The sequence below is a fragment of the Anolis carolinensis genome, chromosome 1 (genome assembly GCF_035594765.1).
Source record: "Anolis carolinensis isolate JA03-04 chromosome 1, rAnoCar3.1.pri, whole genome shotgun sequence".
NCBI lineage: Eukaryota > Metazoa > Chordata > Lepidosauria > Squamata > Dactyloidae > Anolis > Anolis carolinensis.
The window spans coordinates 247861359-247884757 of record NC_085841.1 but is presented as its reverse complement, the minus strand read 5'-3'; the positions used below and the strand labels follow the sequence as shown (position 1 = coordinate 247884757).

The following is a 23399-nucleotide window of genomic DNA, read 5'->3' as shown; positions in this document are numbered from 1 at the left end:
GGTGTCTCTCACATAAAACAGCAAAATGAAAGTTTCCTTCCTGGATTTTTAAAAAAATATTTACAAACTGTGGATGGTTGGATGCAGATTTAAGGCTTTGCAGTTAAATTACAATCTTATGTCAAGTGTTCAGATTGTCATCCCTGTCCAGCAATGCATTGATTGCCTTGTCAAAACACAACCTTGTTGCAAACCTCACCTAACATTTCTCTTGTCATTTTGTGACACTTCTCTACTTTGGGTATCTATAATCCTCTTAAGGCTGTGTGTGTGTATGTGTTAGGGGAGGGGGCGGTGGCAAGAAAAAAGTTCCAGAATTATAAGATATATGTAAGTTGAGAGGATTCTTAAAGTTTATAAAGATTATTATTAAGATAATTTGTTTAGGTATGCATTGTGTGTATGATAAGGAGCTGTCAAGGAAAGAAGAAAAGGGTGAGTGATGTGTGGATAAAAGTTAAGAGAGACAGCCAGGTTTAGGAATCAATGAGTGGTGCTTAAGAGTCTGAATTAGCTAGGAATGAAGTGTGTAGAGAATGTAAGCATTGTTCTAAGTGTATTAAATACAGTAAGTAATCTGTTTGTTATGTTCAACTTCTGTGCATAAAGGTGGGTTTTTTTTTTTGTATTAATACATTTTTGGCCTCCTGGAACACCACATACAGTTTGAGTATCCATTATTCAAAATGCTTTGTACCAGAATTGTTTCGGATTTTTAAAATGCCTATATGTATATATAGAGGTAGAACTCAAGTCTAAACACCGATTACCCTATATGTAAATAGTATACTATACCTCAATAAAATGGTGAAGAGTAGAAACATCACACTGGCAACGAAGGTCTGCATAGTTACAGCAATAGTATTCCCCACAGTAACCTATGGATGCGAGAGCTGGACCATAAGGAAGACTGAGCGAAGGAAGAGAAACGCTTTTGAACTCTGGTGTTGGAGGAAAATTCTGAGAGTGCCTTGGACCGCAAGAAGATCAAACCAGTCCATACTCCAGGAAATAAAGCCCGATTGCTCACTGTAGGGAAGGATATAAAAGGCAAAGATGAAGTATTTTGGCCACATCATGAGAAGACAGGAGAGCTAGGAGAAGGCAGTGAAGCTGGGGAAAATGGAAGGGAAAAAAGGTCGGCCAAGGGCAAGGTGGATGGATGGAAGTGACTGGCTTGACCTTGAAGGAGCTGGGGGTGGCCATGGCTGGCCGACAAAGAGCTCTGGCGTGGGCTGGTCCATGAGGTCACAAAGTGTCCAAAGTGACTGAACGAATAAACAACAACAAATACCGTACATTCTGTTTAACTTTGGCAAAAGCTTGGATTTAAACTACAGCACTAGAGCACTCAAGAAAAGAAATCTAGGTTCTTCGTTAAACTACAAATCTTACTAATGACACATACCAGCATTCTATATGGCAGAATCCTGGCAATTAAATGGGACCAATCTGTTATAATTATGTAGTCTGGATGTTGAGGGAGGGAGGAAGTTTCATTCAGGCTTATCTTTGGAGACAGTAAAAGCTCTCAGCTAGTGTGTGTAAGTGCTTTCAGACTGGATGCAGCTGAAACATAGTTATATATTTTATTTAAGCTAATTTTATATGCTTGGGGAAATGTAGGGTTTATTATTGCCATTATCGCTATTATCATTGCTGTCATTATTCTACAAAAAGTTCCTCAACTTTATTCAGTTTATTCCCCTCTGTGCATTATCTAAATTTAATATTTTAATTTAAAGGGATGATTAGTATTTCCCCCAAAAAATTAAATGGAATACGTGGGACAAAAGGGAAAATGAATTATTTTAAAGATCTAATTGTTGTTTGGGGGCAGAATTTGAAAAGGTAGAGCTTGGATTTGAAAGTCTTCTGGGGAAAAAAAATCTCTGTCTCTTATATTCCTGCCAGGAGCAGTCCTTGAATTTCTTCCAGCTGAGAAGCTGTAGCCTCCCTACAGAAATTTCAGGCCAGGAAACATGTCACAAATGGAGATATCGGTTTTTTTGCTTCAATAGTTATGTTGGGTAAATATTTCACTCTTTGTCACTGGTTAGACTATCTGTTGGAAATTCAAAGGTTGTAACCTAGTGACAGGAGACAAAAATGAGGGCATGCCCCCCAATAAAAAATTCAGAGCCCCCAGTGTATCAGTCCCAAAAATGTTTAGCTTAGCAATAACTGAAAACTCAGTTGAGCAACTAGGCATCCAAAGAAAAGGGGCAGACAGAGGAGAAGATAAACACAGACAATATGAATTCTAAGTATGAATGCTTTTCAGTGACTCGCTCCATGTGTTGCTAAAAATGTAAAGAATGAAGGAAACTTCATTTTGTCCCTCTTCATAACTACATCTCTGAACCTACTCATAACCCTTTTTATTCTCTCTTTCCTCCCATCTCAACAGTGTCTCATTCACATAACAGTGTATCATTCACAAAACTGTTGAAATCCTACCAAGTACATTAAGACTTATAAATACACAAAGCCATGATGCCTCACAGGTAAGATTCAAACTGTTGCTCCATTCAAGAGATCCAAGATAAGAAATCGTACATTTTCAGTCCTCTAACATGGATATAACAACCCCTTCTCCCAAACACAACAGGACATAATATAGTGACCCTGGAAGGTGATTCACGTGCATGTTTGTGAAATCACATTTATCACTGAGAGAAATTAGCACATTTTGATCCTTTTCCAGTCAAAATAGTAGATTTGTTTTGTTCCTAGGCTTTCTCTTACAAAGATAAGATTAACCGTGGATATTTTCATTGTCACAAAGAGGAAGAATTTGGAGGAAAGATAACTCTCTTTTCATGAAAATTAGCATCTTTATAATCTTAGCAATCAGCATCCTGCTGGAATCGACTTTACTGTACACATGGAAGATAAGGTTATGCACATCTGTACAGAAATGGTAATCTATGACATCTGTATATATAAATTTATTTTTTTTCATTTATTTCAGACATTTATATCCCGTCCTTCTCACCCTCAAGGGGGGACTCAGGGAGGCCTCACAATCAGCAATCATTAGATGCTAGAAAACATAATATTTAAAACAATTACAATTAAACACTATTAAACATTAATTTAAAACATCCATATAAACATCCATTTAAAAAGGGCAGTATAAAGCAATGGTTCTCAACCTGTGGGTCCCCAGATGTTTTGGCCTTCAACTCCCAGAAATTCTATCAGCTGGTAAGCTGGCTGGGACTTCTGGGAGTTGTAGGCCAAAACACCTGGAGACCCACAGGTTGAGAACCACTGATATAAAGTAAACTTCTTTTCTGCATCAGGTGAAAATGGGCGGACAGAGCTAGACAAATTTGGAGGGGATGGTTGGAATTACCTGACTCAAATACTATAAATTAATCCTTGGTACAGAGTGGATTGGCACATTAATTAAAAGATTTTGACACAATGATCTTTTTTGCTATAAAATATAAATAAAATGAACTTTTCTGTTTATTACAAACAGGAGGAGATATTTTCAGCAGATTTGGAGATGTTTAGGAAAAAATGACTTCTGGACCATGTGTTAGGGTATAATGAAGCTCAATACCAAGAATGTATGTTAAAGAAAAACTATACTGCTGATCATAACATGCAGGAGCTAATTTAGGTTAGCAGTTAAGTTTGGACCACACCCGGTGGGGTGTGACTGTGTGTGTGAATTAGCTTCTGCTCCTGCTTTTGCTTTTGGTTTTGTTTTTGCTTTTGGATCTTTCTCTTTTGGAAGAAGAGGCTGAAGAAGCCGTGCTCTTCATATTGCAATGCTTCTTGCATCTTGAAATGCTTACAAGGACTATGTAAGTTTGCTATACTGTAAGATTTATGTTTCGATGCAACACCGCAAGTTTATGTTTGGACTCGGCTGTAAAGAGTAAAGTTTTACTGTTTTTTTCCTTTTGCAACTGTGCAAAGTTATTGTGTCTTTGTTGGACTAGATTGAATTCTGCTTGAAGCGCAACAGAAATGAAATTCACATAGAGGCATGGAGGTCACCTCAATTTTCTTCAAAAATTAAATTCATAAACTGGTGACTGATGATGAGCAACGTGCTCTCTCCAGGGTAGTGGTTCTCAATCTAGGGTCCCTAGGTGTTTTGGCCTACAACTCTCAGAAACCCCAGCCAGTTTACCAGCTGTTAGGATTTCTGGGAGTTGAAGGCCAAAAATATCTGGGGACCCTGGTTGAGAACCACTGTTCCAGGGTAACTGAGCAATGAATGAACAATGTGAGGACAGTTCAAGCCCTGGAAGATACTTATCCTGCAGAGCAGCTGAAACCGAACAGTCATGCTGGAGCATGGCCATACAGACCAGAAAACTCACAACAACCCAGTGAACAGTTATTCTTGGAAGTTAATGATTATCCCAAGGAACTCTGAGTAGTACAATTAGTTTGCTACTCTTTTTTGGAAGAGGACAGTGCAGTCTATGTAGTACCCCCTTCCTGCATGCATTTTAGCAGCCCATGACGTATGTGACTAAGAATTAGAAGTTGTCTTCATGGCTGAGTGTGAACTTGAAAGAGCAAAGCCCTTTCACATCGCACAACTAGAGCAATATGATTGAACTTTAATAGTCATGGCTACATCTTATTGTAATCACAGGATCTGGAGTTTGGTGGAAATTCTAGATACTCCTCCTTCAACTGTCCCTAGTGCACAAGGTCATACTATCTTTGCGTAACAACCATTTTTCATTAAAATCATATTCTGTAAAGAGAAAAAGTACAAAAAGATTGACAATCACTCTGTCTCATTATGTTTCTCCTACTTGATTTTCCTTAGTGTTTGCATATGGTGTGGATTTTTAGGAATTTCCCCATTAAAAGTAAATTCAACTGCAAAATCCATCTACATGTATCACTGATTTGGGAAGGATTGGGTTTAGTAAAATCCATCTTTATTGCGCCTTTAAGGATCCCTTCTCTCCTTTCCCCCAAAATACAATAATGCAAAACTGCTCTTCACTGAGGTCAACAAAACAAGGCAAAGCTCCTTTTGTGATAAGAAGCATCTCCACAAAACTACTCCTTTTAACTGTGCTTCCACAGGAGTGGATTTCAAAATTATGCGGATTGAAAGTCTTCACTTGAGAAGGAAACTGTGCCTCTTTTGCAAGAATGGAATATTCTAGGAACTGAAGAAGCCAAGACAAAAGCCTGGCCATTTAGCATGCCACCCCTTCTTTTTCACTTGACCAAGAGCCAAGAATGTGGCCTAGCGTAATGCCTTACCAGAGACGTGTTTACTTGCTTTATTATATTGTTAGGGATTCTCTTTTCTAGGCCTGCCAGCCTTTTATCATAAAATGGAGCTTTGCCAAAGACAGAGAGAGAGAGGGAGAAGTGTTTCAGTGTAAACACAGATCCAGTTTATGGGATGAGTATCTGTTTGATGGTTTTAAGCCAGCTCCAGTGAGCACTGGCACAGGTATGCTTTTGCTATGAAGAAAGAGGGGCAGTAAATACAAACACCAGGAACCTGGCTCCATTCAGACTGCCTTGAAGCACTTTGGTGGCACAAAAGAGCTTTAACCGCATCTCAACTGACAAATGAATTATTCCAACAGTATGTGGAAATCCAGAAGGCAATAAAGCTAGCTTTTCTCCAACCCCCAACACAAACACTATATCCATCTTATTGCTTTTTGACAGCAAGTTGGGTTATCAAGCCCAGGCTCTATACTTGCAGATATGCACAGAAGGCAAGAGATTCACTCAGAAGGAAGAGAAGTCCATGACAACCGGCTCACTGCACTCACACTGTAATAGAAAAGCCATATTTGCAGAAGTTTTATGGAAATCTTTATAAGCAGGAGATTCTCACTGGCTGGACATAATGATTACACAGGTGCCTTTTCTCTATGTAATAGGCAGCCAGGAATAACAGTTCTGCTTTGGATACATTCTCAGTCACATATTCGAACTATACTCATTGCATTCACTGACAGCATACATCTTCTCTAATTCACTATGTACTAGAGCTTTTGAACTACAACTTCCAGAATCCCCCAGAAGTAATATTTTTCCAAGATCTGGGGTGTACACCAACTAAAGATAATCCTAAATTCATCTGAGTGAGAATACCTGTGAGAATTTTGCTCTCAAATTACCACTACCTTAACAAAGATTTGGTAAATTAAGGGTTTTCAGAGGATGGTCTGAAATGTTCCCCAATTGTTCTACTGACAATTGGTGAACAGCAGGAACATTTCAAGCCCTCTCCAGCCAGCAATCTCCAGTCCTTAGTGTGAAAGACCACGTGGATCCAGAATAGGTCTTCACAGTCATTTACGGATCCACCACCCAGAGTCTACCTCTGGAAGACAATCATACTTGGCCACAAGTGATCGCCCATAAGGAGGTGCAATCATATCCTGCTTTTGTTTATCTCATTAGAGATCATAGATGAGAGAAGACTGGGAACATCATCCTGTTGGATATCAATTACCAGCAGAATGGATCCCCATTGCTCAATGCAGCTGCTGGCTTCTAAATTATGTTTGTGGAAGTAAGGTGGATATATCTAACTGTGGACCTCCTCACATGGATGAAGTCCCCCAGTCTGATTTGCCAGTCTCCATGGCAAATCGGTGGGGCAGCGAGGCAATCCTGGCACCCTTCCTCGCTCACAGCGATGCTTCCTCATCCCACATGGGTAAGCATTACTGCGGGGCTTTCCCCCCCCCCCCCCCCCCCATTGGCCCAGCTGTTTTGAATGGAACATGGGAAGCTTCCCATGTTCCGAGGGAAGTGTCCTGCCACACTGTTAGAATTCTTCCTCCATGAAGCCCTGCCAGAAGTTGCTGTACGTTGTATTATAGGTGACATGGGACTCTAAGGAAGAAGGGTCCTGACAGCATCCTGGGACACTAAAATCACATGTGATGAGGTGGTATGTCTCTTCTGTAGGAATTCAGCTACAGTAATTAGTACACAAAGTGCATTTATACATATAAATTAGCATATGATAATTTGGTGATACATTGGCCAAAATTCTGTTAGTGGCTTATACATGGGTATGTCCTCCTATGAAAGCAGTTGGACATTTGTGCAATATGTGGAATATCAACATTCAATCAGTTCAAGGGTGAAGAAGTAAAGTTGCTCCTGTGCATCTGTTAATATATACCCTGTTTCCCCGAAAATAAGACATCCCCAAAAAATAAGACCTAGTAGAGATTTTGTTGAATTGCTAAATATAAGGCCTCCCCCGAAAGTAAAACCTAGCAAAGTTTTTGTTTGGAAGCATATGTACCATAGATTGTAGAACATGGAAATAATGGTAGTAATAAATTCTTGATAGGATTCACAGTTTGTCTGGTTATGCTGGTTTGAGATGACAACTATTGTACTGTATATAATAAATGTTCAATTTTTGTTCAACAATAAATGTAAATTCTTTTTCATGGAAAAATAAGACATCCCCTGAAGATAAGACCTAGCACAACTTTGGGAGCAAAAATTAATATAAGACACTGTCTTATTTTCAGGGAAACAGGGTAGAAGTACATGGGAGGATGTGAATATGACATGTATGCAAAAAGACATTTAAAGCTGCATTACAGAATTAAGCAGTGTAGGAATGTAACCATCATTTCTTTTTTGGCAACATCTAAGTGGTCACCCCAAAACTATCATGTGAAGCAATGACTTGTAAATAGATCATCACAAAGTAATGGCAAGTACTAGGTCTTTCAGCAATTTCATTCACACATTACACTGAAATTAAAATTTAGGGATTTCATGCTTATACATAATAACAACAACAACAACAACTTTATTTTTGCATGCCGCCTCCATCTCCCCAACGGGGACTGGGAGCAGCTCACACGGGGATAAGCGCAATACATAAGCGCAAATCACATAACATCATAAAATCAAACAGTTAAAACAACAAGCATCACATTTAAAAACAAATTAAACAGGTCATAGTTTAAAAACATAATTAAGAGCAGGAAATATAAACAATAGTCTGCAAGATTGTATGGATTCATGTCCAATTAGCTTGGTGTTTTGCTCTATGATTCCCTCTTCCCATTGGAAATATACAGTTGTTTTTATTACTCACTCTCCAGCACATACTTGTATTCCAATTAAAATTGCATCAGGTATAACTAGGTCCGCTCACATCATTTTTGATCATAAGTGTTGTCTGATAAGGGAGATATGAGTTATTATATATATGATGGTCCATTCGGACATGCAATCCAACACTTGATAGGTCATTGGGTGAGAGACATGTTTATGTGAATTATCCCCAATGGTACTATAGTGAAGTGAAGAAACATCAAACAGATGTGTGAAGCAGCTATATATTCCATAACAAGGAATTTTATAAAACAACATGAGAAGTCTCCTCCAGACTATGCAAAATGATATATGATGTTTTGCAAGAGTGAAGATACAATAGTCTGAATCTTATTGTTAGTCCCAACCAGAATAGATCCAGTGAATCAATAGATTTCATAATTAACGAACAGTAGTTGCTTTATTGGCAAACCAAAATGTACAAAATTAATCATGCAAGCTTTTCAAGCTTCATAGGCTTCTTCATCAGGTAATGCTTAAAAGGCATACAGATAAAGTCACAAACCTACATTTTATTCCAAATGTTACTTCTCTTGTCAATTAAAATGGTCTGGGAGGATCTCAATGCAGGCAGAGACCATTCTCCTTCTGGGCCATGTGAGGTCTGGGAATAGATAATAAAATTTCAACTCGATTAGCAACACAGAAGGAACTTAGCTTGAGATCCAAGGTATTGGCTCAGCATTCAACAATGGATTCAGCCACTTTAGTTGGGACTAATCAATAGGATTCAGCACTAAGTTTGCAATCCTGTATTCATATCACTTAATGCAGGGGTCCCCAAACTTTTAAAGCAGAGGGCCGGTCCACAATCCTTCAGACTGTGGAGGGGCCGAATTATCATTTGAAAAAAAAAACAACGAACAAATTCCTATGCACACTGCACATGTCTTATTTGTAGTGCAAAACAACAACAACAATGAAAGAAAAATACAATATTTAAAAATGAAAACAATTTTAACCAACATAAATCTATCAGGATTTCAATGGAGAGTGTGGACCTGCTTCTGGCCAATGAGATAGTCAAATTAATTAGGGTTGTTGTTGTTGTTGTTGTTGTTGTTGTTGTGTTCCTTCAAGTCATGTCAGGCTTTGGGCGAGCCTGAGTCTAAAATTATTCCTTTATTTATTTACTACATTTATTTACTACATTTACTACGGCCTTGCCACTAGGTTCCTACCATGAAACCGAACCTCCAGAACCGAACCAGGACCTGCAAAACCCCAAAAACCAGGAAAAGTGAACAGCGAGGCTATTCAGTGCCATTCCAATTGGCCACAGCAACGCGTGGCAGGGGCCAGCTAGTGTAATATATAACATATAATTTAATATTATTAAATGGTATTATTATTAGTATTATATTGTATAACATTATAATATTTTATCAATATTATATGTATATATAATATATTATATTATTAAAACTGATATAAAAATATTATATTATAAAATGGAGGGCGGGGGCCAGGTAAATGACCTTGGAGGGCCGCATCCGGCCCCCGGGCCTTAGTTTGGGGACCCCTGACTTAATGCAACGACATACATTTCTAAGATTACCTGCTAACAAGTTTTCTTATTCTCAGTGTTGTGATTTTGCTTCATGGTAAATACTATTCTTTTTGATACTGTATCTGCACTGCTCCAAATTCTGTATTTCATGTTTTTCTTCCAAATAAGACGACATTGGTCCTCGTTCCATCAATTATTAAGAAGCTAATATATTCCATGTTGGGTTACATCTGTGAAGTCTCTTGTTCAAGGCAGTTTTCAATTTGGATGGCAAATCCAATACAATGGTTTATTGTACGGAAGGCAAAAGATCTTAATCGGGAATTAGCTCCTGCTAATGAGGAAAAATAAGCACCAAGCCTGTGAGAATTATTACTAAGAGGTAAGAATGTAATTGCCTAATGTGGCTAATAATCTGATAGAAGCCCGTTTTATCTGATTTAACCCACGGAACTGCTGCTGATGGATAGAGTTTACAGTAATCCCTAAGGAATTCTTCTTAAATGGAAATAGAAAAGGATCGTAAGTAGATTTTATATAACAACAACAACAACAATAGTATATGTGTGATACATTTTGTTTACAACATTACAGTACAGTACAGTTTGTTAAAAGTGGAGGTTTTTTTCTTATCATTAATAATCTCTTTTTGCTTAGTGAATATTTGGAGCCATTTAGCCATGTTTTAAATCCAATGGCCATCTTTCAAAATTGGAAGCGCCTTCCAATTTATTTTTAAAAAGTTCTCTCTGGTTTAAACAGGCAGTGGGAGTACAATTATTACCATGCTCCCTTGTGGATGCATAAGGACCATTTGTTTTGAAAATGAAAGTAAAGAACATGGAGTGTACAACCCCATCACTCTGGGTATTTTGCCCTAGAGGAAGGCTTGCTTGCATTTTGTTGTATTTGGCTGTGTTATGGTGCAATTAGCTCCCTGTCACACTACATCATCAAATAATAATGATGTACTATGTAATAATAATAGCAACTTTATTCTTATAACCCACCTCCATCTCCCCGGAGGGATTCAAGGCGGCTTACATGGGGACCAAGCCCAAAGAATAAAGAGTACAAAATACAAAAAATAAAACACAATACAGAATTAAAACACATAACAGGGCACTATAGTTAAAACCATTGACCAAAAACCAAAACATGAACATCTTAAAACATCACAAAACATCGTCATCACAGAACCTGGAGTGGGACTATTAAAATTGCAAGGGAAGGGCAGGGGTTGTGCAAAACGCAGGATAATAGGACCAGGAGTGAGATATAGTGTAGGAAACTGGAACAATGAATAAATTGGGACTGGGCGGTGGTGGTTACAAGCTGATTTGTTATTCAAAGGCATATTCAAACATCCATGTTTTCAAGTCTTTACGGAATGTAATAACCTGCACTTTGAATTGGGACCAAAAAGTTATCAGCAACCTTTGTAATGATGTCAGAGCACTATATTCTTCTTTACCTGCCATGGCAATATCCTGTGGAACCCTGGGGTTTGCAATTTAAGGGGGACCATTTCAAATTACCAACCAGAAAGCTCTAGAACCACTAAACTACAAACTCTAGAATTGCACAAGAGTTGTTATGGCAGGAAAAACAGAATATAACATATACAGTACAGTGTATAATCTAAGATACGCTGTTTTATACAGATCTTATATACAATAAAATCCCCACATCCACAGAATCAATATTCAGTATCCATGTCCAACAAAATATACTCTCTAGCAATTTTCCAGGTCCTTTAGATCAAGTCTATGGTGTGTGTGGGGCAAAGTCCTTCATTTTGATAGTGTTCATTATTATCCATGCTTTTACATATCCATGCAAAATCCTAGAACGTGTCCCTCATGGATACAGGGGTCCTACTATATACACAAATGAGGCACCATAGTAGTAGTTTGTGAAGTAGGTAAGGTTTATTTGGAGCATTCAAATTTCTGCTCAGGCACTGGGTTTTTTTGAGTCAGGAGCAACTTGAGAAACTGCAAGTTGCTTCTGGTGTGAGAGAACTGGCTGTCTGCAAGGACGTTGCCCAGGGGATGCCTGGATGTTTGATCTTTTACCATCCTTGTGGGAGGCTTCTCTCATGTCCCTGCATGGAGCTGGAGCTGACAGACGGAGCTCATCCACACTCTCCCCAGGTTGGATTTGAACCGGCAACCTCCAGATCAGCAACCCAACCTTCAAGTCAGCAGTCTGCTGGCACAAAGTTTTAATCCGTTGCGCCACTGGGGGCTCCCACTTGGTGACTTTGCGCAAGTTATGTTCTCTCAGCATAAGGAACAATGGCAAAACCCCTCCGAATAAACCTTGCCAAGGAAACTCTATGATAAGATTGCCATAAGCCAGAGCTGACCTGCACGCACATAACGTCAACAACAAATATATACAGAAAATAAAGAAACAGAAAGACAAACCTCTAATACAAGAAGATAAGCATGTGGCAAGCACCTAAAATATGAACTGTGATCCTATAGCAGTCATATAGCTATGGTGTCCTGGCTACACTCCATTTCTTTATGGAAATGAAAACTTTTAATAAATTATATATATATATATATATATATATATATATATATATTATTAAAAGTTTTCATTCTACTTATACAATGAAAGAGTGGGAACAATATAGGAAAGTTTAGAAAAATAGAAAAAGAATAAAGAGGTAAGAGAAAAAAGAAGAAAAAAATTGTGAGCTTCCGTTCAACCCTTATTCCTGTTCATGTTTCTTTTATTCTACTTCTTTTTAGTTCTCACCGGTTTATTTAAAAAGAAACTCTTTGTTTTCATATCTTTCTTCAGGGATTATACTTCAAATTCATATATTCTTCAAATACTGACCAATCAGTCTTCTTTACCCCCTTGCCAGTTTTTTTTTCCAGAAAAAATGTCAGCTGGTCCATATCTTTTATCTCCCATACTTTGTTTAACCAATCTTCTCTATCCGGTATTTTCTCCATCTTCCACATCTTTGCAAAGATCATTCTCGCCGCCGATGATAAAAATATGACTAATTTTTCTTTATTAATATCCTGAAACATGTCTTTGTCCAAAATGCCCAAAAGATAAATCTCTGGTTTGATAAGATAATTCATTTTTAGAATTTTCTGACTTTCACCATGCACCATATTCCAAAATTCTTTTGCTTTGTTACAAGTCCACCAGCAATGGTAAAATGTGCCCTCCTTAGTCTTACATTTCCAACATTTGTCGTTTGCTTGTTTGTACATTACACTTTTTGGGGGTCAGATACCATCTGTGGATCATTTTTAAACCGTTTTCTTTTAGGTCCATAGCATAAGTGAACTTCATTCTTCTTGTCCAAATCTCAGTCCATTCTGACAAAAGAATTGACTAACCTATGTTTTTTGCCCAATTCACCATCGAGTTCTTAACTACTTCCGTCTCCGTTTCCCATTCCAGCAATTTATTGTATAATTTTGTTATTAATTTTCTTTCTGACTTTAATATACTTTCCCAAAAATGCTACACTCCATTTCTTGATCTGACCCCATTAAACCCACCTTAAAATCCAGCTAGCTCACCAAGATATGGTTTCTGCATTAGTAGCAAGTGGGGCGCTGAAGGATTATACAACCAGTCCCCTCCCAACAACAAACCATGGGGGAAGAAGCGGGAGCAAGTACCCAGCCAGGTCCTCTCACAGCTCCTCAGTGCATCACAACTCAGGAAGGGGCTGCTCACCTCAACCTTCAGTGCCCCTCTTGCCAGCACTACCAAACTGGATTAGCTGGGTTTTAAGGTGGGTTTGTGGGGCATTTATCATTTAAGGCAATGTTGACAGAAAAGTGAACAAGAAATTAGTTATAAGTCCAACTCACAAGTTAATAACTGACTAACAGGATACCTACCATAGCTTTTAATTTTAGCTTGGGCAAAAGTGTTAATGTTTCAGCAGGCATCTATAACCTTTAGTATATAGAAAAGATTTTGTCCATATTATTAAGGACCTTGAGCACAGTCTGAATCTTTTATTAGTCAATGAATAACAACCATTGATGTGTAATGAATAGTGCACAGTTTAGAAATATGCTCTCGGTGGATGTTACTTGGAGTTTGGGTGAGTCCTTAAAGCTACTTAAATAGGTGACTAATTCAGGGAAAGGCATTATTTTATATGTTATTTCAAGGAAAGCTCTTGCACTTATCAGAGTTGTGCTCCTAAGAGACACTGTTTTGTGCAAAATCAGACATACAGACTCAGTCCTTCACTTCTAGATCTTAATTACACAGGAAAGCAATGGAGGGGAACATTGCATAATGTGGTGATAATCCCAAGAAGGGTAGCCCGCAGACAGAATCTGGATTTAAACGTAAGTAGCAGCTTTTCAGTACCAAAGCTGCTTAGGAAGACATAACCCCTCCTATAATGTTATTAATGCACAAATCCACTGATTGTGATAGGCAATTAAAACCACAAATCACTTTGCAAGATATGATGTACACCGAATGCATGCGTTTGCACAAGGTTTTATTTAGTTCGTTCTTTTTCTCGACACAGATGGACATCATGTCAATTGAGGATTATCTCATAATGGTCAAATTTACAGCCCATGAAATGATTGTGGCTGTTCATTTTAGTAGGGATTGCTTCTATGTTGGTGTTGTACTAGGCTAGTTATAATGCAGGTTTGTAATGTTTGCTCTGTTTCAGTTTGGAGGTTCTCCAAGTTAACTTTATGGGCACTGCTATTTTGGATTCAAAGTTACCTCATTATTTGTCTTAGTAGGTAATCTAGAGAACATAGCATGTAGCTATAATGTTCTGGCAAATGAGAGCAAAACAGGTGCCTTGATGACTCATATTTCATTACACATCAGCTGGGAATGGCAATTATCATTTTGACCACATTTATTTAAATTGAGGCTGTTTTAGCAAACACTTCCCACTTACCTCCCCCAAGTGTAATATTTAAGAATGACACCTTTTCTCCCCTTTTGGTAAAAAAATAAAACAGCTGTCAGATAAGCAATAATTCAACAGGTGTATTTTTTAATAGAATAGGGAATGCCATGATAAGAAAGGTGATATCTGCTAAATTTGTACTTCATGTAAAGTTGTTAAAGCACAATCCTAAATAAGAGAGAAGAAGGTAATGGAAATAGGAAGACTGATGGCTCTAAATTTTGTTGTAGTACAAAACTTATGTTGGACTAGTACTAGTCCAGGGTTCAAATCTCCATTCAACTATGGAAACCCATTAGATGACCTTTCCCTCTCTTAGCTCCAGGGAAAAGCCATGAGAAAACCACTCTGAACAAATCTTGCCAAGAGAATCCCATAATAGGTCCACTGTAAAGTCTCCATAAGTTGGAAACGACCTAAAAGTGCACAACACCAACAAATTGGTGCAGATATAACAAGAGAGGCACAAAGCAGGAATCACATAGCTGTTGCACAAAATTATGTTGTGAGTGAACTACCTGAGCCCGGCCACGCGTTGCTGTGGTGTTTTCTGCTGGTTTTGAAAAAAAAGTAATGAGGAAGTGGTGATATTTAATATATGTTATATGCTTGTATATATGTACAGTATGCATAAGGTTATGTGTGAACTGCAACTCACATCATGCCTGATTAATGTTCACAAACTCCATCCGTACTTAAAGTCTGTTATATTGGGCAAGTTTGGTCTAGATGCAGTACTGCTGGGGTTCAGTGTGGTCTCTGGTTATAGGGTAAACTTGAACTCTGCTATGGTGAGGCAGTTGTCTCAATCCCCCTCCAGTAGTGTATTCCCCTGTTTTCAGAGTGCTGTTCTTTATTTACTGTCCTGTTTTTAAAGGTTTTTAATGCTGGGAGCCAGGTTTTGTTCATTTTCAATGGAGTAGGAAGTAGCCAGGCAAGTGTGGATTATATACCTGTGGAATAATGTCCAGTGTGGGAGAAAGAACTCTTTTCTGTTGGAGGCAAGACTGAATGCTGCAGTAAGGCACCTTGATTAGCATTTAATGGCCTTGTAGCTTCAAAGCCTGGATGATTCCTCCCTGGGGGAATCCTTTGTTGGAAGGTGTTAGCTGGCCCTAATTGTTTCCTGTCTGGAATCCCCCTGTTTTCAGAGTATTGTTCTTTATTTACTGTCCTGATTTTAGAGATTATATTGTTCTGTATTATTATACCACAGTAATTATTATATATTATATTTATAATTTTATATTATCTGGTTAGAACTGGAATACATGAGGCCCCTTCTACACAGCTGTATACAATCCACACTGAAGTGGATTATATGGCAGTGTCGACTCAAAGTAATCCAGCTCAAAGCAGATACTGTAGATTATCTGCCTTAGCATTCTGGATTATATATCTTTTTTATAAATAGATTGCTACACTGCTCAATCAAATGCATGTGGACATCTGTATGCACAGTGTACAGTGCACATCAGTGTGTCGTGTACAGCCATACAAAGCTATGTGCAACATGAATACACATCCAGGCACAAGACACAGCCATCTATAATGGGACTACAAGTCTACTTTGATAACTCAGTACTCAACTGAAAATGTCCATTCCACGCGGGGGGAAAATATCCAATCACTTCCAAGGAGGCGCATAAATATGTGTAAGATACTAACAAGATTCTGGACATCATTGTACTTATCTAAGCAGAGAAAAGGATTGAGTCTAGATTCCTATTTAATACATCAGCCACTGAGGGAAGCTCAAAATCCTAAATGGAGCAACTAGAAGGAAAATCCTGCATTGTTGTCATACCTATGATGATGGAATTCTGCCATTGTAGTTATGACTGTTGATCTCCACTCCATAATACTTTTGAAGCCTGATGGTGTCTGGACCAAAGCATTTCTTCAGTGATGGAGAGGAGAGCACTGGGAAATTATGTCCACAGCACTTTCCTGGTCCTGAGATATCTTAAGAACAGCTGGAGACTTTTCTTGGGTTCCTGCTACAGCTGCTTGTCCCAAGGTGGATGTGATACCCCAGTGCTCCAATCTCTAGCATCTAAGAAATACTTCCATTATGCTGCTGCCAGACTGTGGAGACAGATCATGACCATATATATGAATCCTCGGCAGTTAGGATATTATAAGTCCAGCTTATGATATACTAACTGCTGAACAGATACCAATATTACCTTTTCCAAAGAATCATTAAGGATAAAGGAGCCTTGTTCTATTATCCATGGCTACCCTGTTTCCCCTAAAATAAGACATCTCCAGAAAATAAGACCTAGTAGAGGTTTTGCTGCATTGCTAAATATAAGACCTCCCCTGAAAGTAAGACCTAGCAAAGTTTTTGTTTGGAAGCATGCCTGCCAAACAGAACACCAGAGCAGGCAGGATCAGTAAATGTTCGTACCATAGATTGTTGTACATGGAAATAGTGGTAGTAACAGGAAATTCTTGATAGGATTCACAGTTTATCTGGTTCTGCTGATTTGTGATGACAACTACTGTACAGTATATAATAAATTTTCATTTTTTTGTTCAACAATAAATGTGAATTCTTCTTCATGGAAAAATAAGACATCCCCTGAAAACAAGACCTAGCGCATGTTTGGGAGCAAAAATTAATATAAGACACTGTCTTATTTTCGGGGAAACACGGTACCTTTGGCAGCAGGTAGGAGAAAAACAATCAAGGAGGAAAATTAACCACACAAAAGCCATACATGACATTGTTCGCCTCCTGAGGCACAATGGAATCAAATGATGATCTCACCTGTACAAGCCATAGTGCAAAGAATTTCAAAGCCTAACTGCTTTTTTTGGATCAGGTACAGAAAATTCCACAAGTATTTCTCTTTCAACCTCACAGTAAATGCAGAATACAGTACTGTGGGGCAGTACTGTGTAAAGTTTAAGAGTTTTTTTTCTCTCCTTTTCATAGCACATAAAATCTGTTATTGTAAACAACCCCCTCAGTTTGAACAATGGTTGAGCAAAGTCTGCCAATATTATGGTCCCATCATCCCCTAGAACTTTCTACTTTCCTGTGGGCACCAAGAGCAGCTTCCAGAGTAGTCTGCAGAGTAGTTGTCAGAACCATAGTGGAGATGATGGGATTCATCCCCTTCTCCATGCATCGAATCCTCTGTCCTGATTTCTCCTCCATAGTTGCTACTGGTGGTGGTAGTTTGAAACAAGAGCAAATATATCCAACACAGCAGAATTCTAGTTCATGCCTCAGAAACAGCTTTGCCGCTTCTATGATGCAGAACCTCATCACATTGAGGTCCATAAGCCAGAGGACAGCAGAGGAAACTGTGGGGCAAAGTAATGCTTCGTGTCCTTACCGTCGGTGGTCATATTCATCGGATCCCTTCCCATGACATTTCCCCCCTGCCCTCAGCTTCCTCCCACATCCTCCCTGGCTTCTTCTGTGAGAAGTCAGGTGGAGTCCTCTGGGCACCACTTCTCAGCGCTGCTGGCACACTGCTGGCATGGAGTCCAGTGGAGCCCCATTGGAAATAGCTCTGTGTCTTTTGATGGGCTCCATGAGACTGTATGTTGGCAATACTAAGAAACGCAGAGAAGGCACTTCTGGACCTCAATGTGATGAGATCCAAAGTCACTATTTTGGAACAGAATCTCCTCCCCACCACTACAATACAAAATACTAGAAGGCATAAAGTCTTCAGTACTGCTTAATTGCCATCTCATCTGATTTGTGTCTTTTATTTCACACACTATGTTTAAAGTATCCTTTCTTTTCCTGATTTAGAAAGTCATAATGCATCGTGACTTAAATGATCACATGTAAGTCAATCGAGTTTATAGATTGGACAAATTGTGCTAATGCATGCAATAAGGCAAAGCAACTCAGAACTCATTTGGAGTGCCTTTGAATCTAGGTTTTTATGAACCAGTAGGTGAATTTGACAACAACCCTCCATGATAACAAGAGAGCAACTGGTGAGAAGATGAGCACATAATTTTAACCACAATCAAGGTCACATGGCTAATTAAAATACCTTGTGGTACATGTTGCAGAAGCCCTGCTGGTATGCCATCTGCACCTGCAGCTTGACGCATCAAAAACCCTTTCCACAAATTGCCTGCTCCTAATAGGTAATTGCGGTGCCAATGACCATTACCTAATTAGTCCCTAAATTGATAAAGGCAATCCTCTAGTCTATGCTAATTGTTTGAAACACTGGATAGAATATATCCCAATTAATGGATGGATGCAGGATGCTACAATACAGTTAGGAAGACTGGGTGTGCTTTCCAAAATCCTCCTCCTCTTCCAATAGGACTCTAAACAGCAGTTGGTGCCTGGCCTATTTCAATAGTAATTTACACATCTTTCCTTATGAACTCCCCTTCTTATAACTGGAGAGGCAGCTCTTGAGAAGGTGATAGAAACATTGAGGTGAGACGACTGATTTTGTGTTCAGTTCTTCAGAAAAGCTATGATCGCCAATCTCTGATGAGTTAGTGTTGGGAAGGCTTGAAAATTGGAACTGTTCAGTATGACATTGTGCTTATATCGAACAATGTTGTTGCTGCTGTGCCTCTAATGACATCTTGTTGTTAAAACCTTGCGTTTATGTTCTGTCAGGTTTATGTTAAAAACACAGAAGAGAAATCCATAAGTAACTTGACAATGCTGTCACACATGTGCTGATCCTGCAGATCTTTATAGACACAGGCAGGTACTGCAATGCTTGCATAGAGTTCTTCTGGCCATTAGGGTTTCCTGATTTAATCAAGAAGGGGCTCAACAATCACCAAGAAACACATGCAGAAGTACATGAGCATGTAGTTGACTAAGGTGGAGATGAGATATCTTAAAGATGCCAAATTTGGGGAGTCGTATCTACCCTGACTCTCAGCAGCTTTCTGGGTTTTAGATAATATTCCTCCCCATCCCTTACCTGGAAAAACTCCCTCCATTGCAATCAGCAAGAACATTTTTTCTCTAAGGAATTTTGTTCTTGTATCTATGAAATCCATGAATTCACCATAAATAAAGAGGCAACTTGAAGGCACCCACACTCATTCATTTGTGTGTACCCATGATCTACCTAAGGTTCATGGAGTTCATGAAAATATTGTATGTTTAGTATGCTGTGCAAATTTTTTGTTGGTCGTCATAGGTCAGATCTAATTTGTTAAATTTGTATTTACGATGCAATATCTGACTCTGGGTGTGGCCTGTGCCAAAAACTTAAAAATCAAAACTGACACAATACTTTTCTGTTTGAATTTTGTAAACCTTGGAAGCCTCCCAAAGTCAGTTTCATGTTTGGTGCAAGGAAGCAAAGCCAAGCCAAAAAGGCTGTCATTCATCTTTAAATTAATGGCCTTTCACCATTAGGAGAGGGAAGCAGCAGAGAGAAAGCAGAGTTCACTGGGAAAGAGACTGAGAAAGTACAGAATTCTGGGAAATGTAGTTTGGGAAGGCAAGGAGCCCTATGCCAGATAATTCAAAAGGCCCTGCCCTAACTACATTTCCCAGAATTCTGCTCAGCATCAGAAAGCCCCAATCAGGATAGGGGAGAGATTTGTCCCTTTGTAGCAGCAGCCAGCCAGAGTCCCAATAAACTGTTGAATCTGCAAAGAGAAGAACTAACTGATACTTCTAGTAAGTAAATTTCTGTGCTGGACTGGGAAGAAATCCCTGAATGGAAGTTCTGTGGTTAATATGAGAGACATTCAATGAGATAACTGTTGTGGCTTTTTTAAAAAACTTTGTCAAAACTTTTCTAAAAATCCCTAAAATCAGTAGATGTATGAATATTTCTGAAAGTTGGGGGGAATTATCCCGTTATCTGGTATCATTGTATAGAAAATTCAAGGAGATATCTCTTGTAGTTTTTGTTTTAAAATGTTGTTTTTAAAAACTTTGAAATTTCCCCTAAAATCCATGGATAAGTTAAACATTCTGAAACTTGATGGGCTAACAGTGGTAAATGCATTCTACCATTGTAGCAAGTTTCACCCCGATAGTTGTAAAAATGATGGGAAAGGAGCCCCTGAACTTTCCACACTTGTGCCTTTACTATAATGAAAAAGCAACAAAATTTCGTTATTCTCATTATAGTAACAAGATTTTCATTAACTATACTTTAGAAACACTTTAGAAATGAAGTGTCAGTGCCCCCTAATTTTTTTAAATGAGTTTTGAGACATTTTTTCATCAACTGCACAGCTGTAATGTTTAGCACTGCATAGGTGGCCTTCCAAGTTCCAGTGTGGACTTCAACTTTCTCAACTTTGGTAGGGGCTAATGGGAGTCCGGAGAGCCATAGTCTTTTCAAATATGCTGCCATATGTATGAAGTAAATTCAGTTGACTAGCAATTCTTTTACTGCACACAGTTTAACAATTTCTACATTTTTTTCTAATGTTGTGGGATATGAGGGAAATGCTGCTAAAAACCTCTCCAGAATAGTGCAGTTGCACAGTGGACTCAAGTTTGCTGTCTAGGTTCTACAAACTGTCAAGATGAGTTCTGATGACAGGATTAAAATTTGTTTTCACTCAACTGGCAGCTTTATCACCTCTTAATGACAAGTGCCTGGAGAGGCAATGGTACACTTATCAACAAGTATACTTCCAAAAGCTGAAAGGATCCAAAATTATTGTGTGCAAAGTTGGGGAATAGTGCCCTTGGAGGAAAAAAATTATCTGTAGAAGCACCCCAACTATGAAACTTTATGGGTTAGGGAGGGGCCTCTAAAATTTCTAGCCAGAGTGGTGCTGGTCCTCCGTAAAGCAGCCACAGGATTTAAAGTGGGATGCACACTCTTTAAAGCAGTGGTTCTCAACCTGTAGGTCCCCAGATGTTTTGGCCTACAAATCCCAGCCAGTTTACCAGCTGTTAGAATTTCTGAGAGTTGAAGGCCAAAACATCTGGGGTCCCACAGGCTGAGTAGCACTGTTTTAAAGTGTAGTGTGATAATCTTTTTGTCTATCCCACTATTCCATAATGTGAAGTTCAAAAATACTTACTTCATTTAACATTTAAGTTTGTAAAATGATATCAGCCTACAAACATATCTTATTTGAGGAAATTCTCTACGTCAAACTGAGCACTTCTGCAGGAACATAGGAGACAAATGCAATTGACAAATTGGGACATATATGACCAAACAACATCCAAATATGATCAATATAATAAAGGACATTAATGAGGAAGAACATACAAACTAGGAAAGGCAGCAGCAGTTTGCTTTTGTCTTAATTTGCTGGGAAAAGTAAGATTCTGCTCCATTCTCTCCTTTTGTCTTATCTCTGCCACTTAGTTAAATGAGCACAAATAACTGCACACGGAACTCGGCTTCCAACAATTCAAGTAAGCTGAAGGCAAAAGGGAAATTGGAAGAGGGGACAGAAACTGGGACATTTCAAAAGGTGCTAAGAAAGTTGAGAGAAGTAATTGGAATGGTCATTACCAAACTAGAAAAAATGGAGGCTATTATCAATGTTAGCAAAAAATATGGAGAGAAACAAAAGAACTTTTAAATAGAGCGAGCCCAGGATGGTTGTCATCTCCAGATGTTGATATTTCATTTATAAAAAATATTGCAATACTATTTGCAATCCCAAAATCCCAACTGTTGTTGTTGTGCGCCTTCATTTTGTTTCTAACGTACGACACCCTAAGGTGAACACATCATGGGGGTTTCTTGGCAAGTTTTGTTCTGAAGGAATTTTCCATTGCTCTCCTCTGAGGTTGAAAGTGTATTATTTTCCCAAGGTAAGGCAGTAGATTTCCATGGCTGAGTAGGGATTCAGAGTCATAGTCCAACACATAAATCACCATGTGATAAATGATTATTTGCAATTAATTCTTTTTCCAGTGATAAAAATATAACTATATTATATGACAACAACTATTTAATAATTTTACCCTCTTGGCAGTGTAACTGTAAGTGTTCAGTTTTTCTAGTTAAGAGAAGGTGGCCTCACTAAATGGTGACAGAAGAGCATCAACCGGTTCAAGTTCTGGCTGCTGTTAGGTCTTGTTGAAGATGCTGAAGTACCATGAAATGGAAAGCATGCTGCAAATTATGATTTGCAGCACATTGATGTATTTAAAAATAAACTAAATAGAAACAATTGTAGATAATTAAGAGAATCATAGAATAATTTTATAATAGACTTGGAAGATACATGCAGGAAAAGCATGATCAAAGTATCCCTGACAGATGGCCATCCTTCCTCTGTTTAAAAGTTTTCAAAGAAGGAGCTCCCACCACATTCTGAGATGTTGAACAGCTCTTACAGTCAGGAAGTTCTTCCTAATGTTCAGGTGGAATCTCCTTTCCTTCAAGGACAACAGAAAACAAGTCTGCTCCCTCTTCCTTAAGACACCCTTTCACATATTTATACATGACTATCATGTCTCCTCTCAACCTTTGCTTCTGCAGGCTAAACATACCCAGTTCTTTAAGACACTCCTCATAGACCTTTGATCGTTTTAGTTGCCCTCCTCTGGAAACCTTCCAGCTTGTCAATTATCTCTTTTGAACTGCGGTGTCCAGAATTGGACACAGTATTTCAGGTGAGGTCTAACCAAAGCAGAATAGAGAGGAACCATGGTTTCTTTCAATCTGGACACTATATTCCTTTGGATGCAGCCCAAAATCCTATTGGCTTTTTTAGCTGCTGCATCACATTGTTGGCTCATGTTCAACTTGTTGTCCTTGAAGACTCCAAGATCTTTCTCACATGGACTATTGTTGAGCCAGGCATCACCCATTCTGTAACTTTGCATTTCATTTTTCTGCCTAAGTGGTAATATCCTAAATTTGTCCTTGTTGAAATTCA

General features: G+C 38.6%; 1 long non-coding RNA gene across 1 annotated transcript in view; it reads left to right on the top strand.

Annotated features, from left to right (window-relative positions):
- Positions 1 to 872: 872 nt before the first annotated feature.
- Positions 873 to 23399, top strand: part of LOC107982912 (uncharacterized) — a 63925-nt gene continuing 41398 nt past the window's right edge. The window contains exon 1 of the long non-coding RNA XR_010001853.1: positions 873 to 3821. This is a non-coding gene — a long non-coding RNA (uncharacterized LOC107982912). The remainder of the gene's footprint in view (positions 3822 to 23399) is intronic.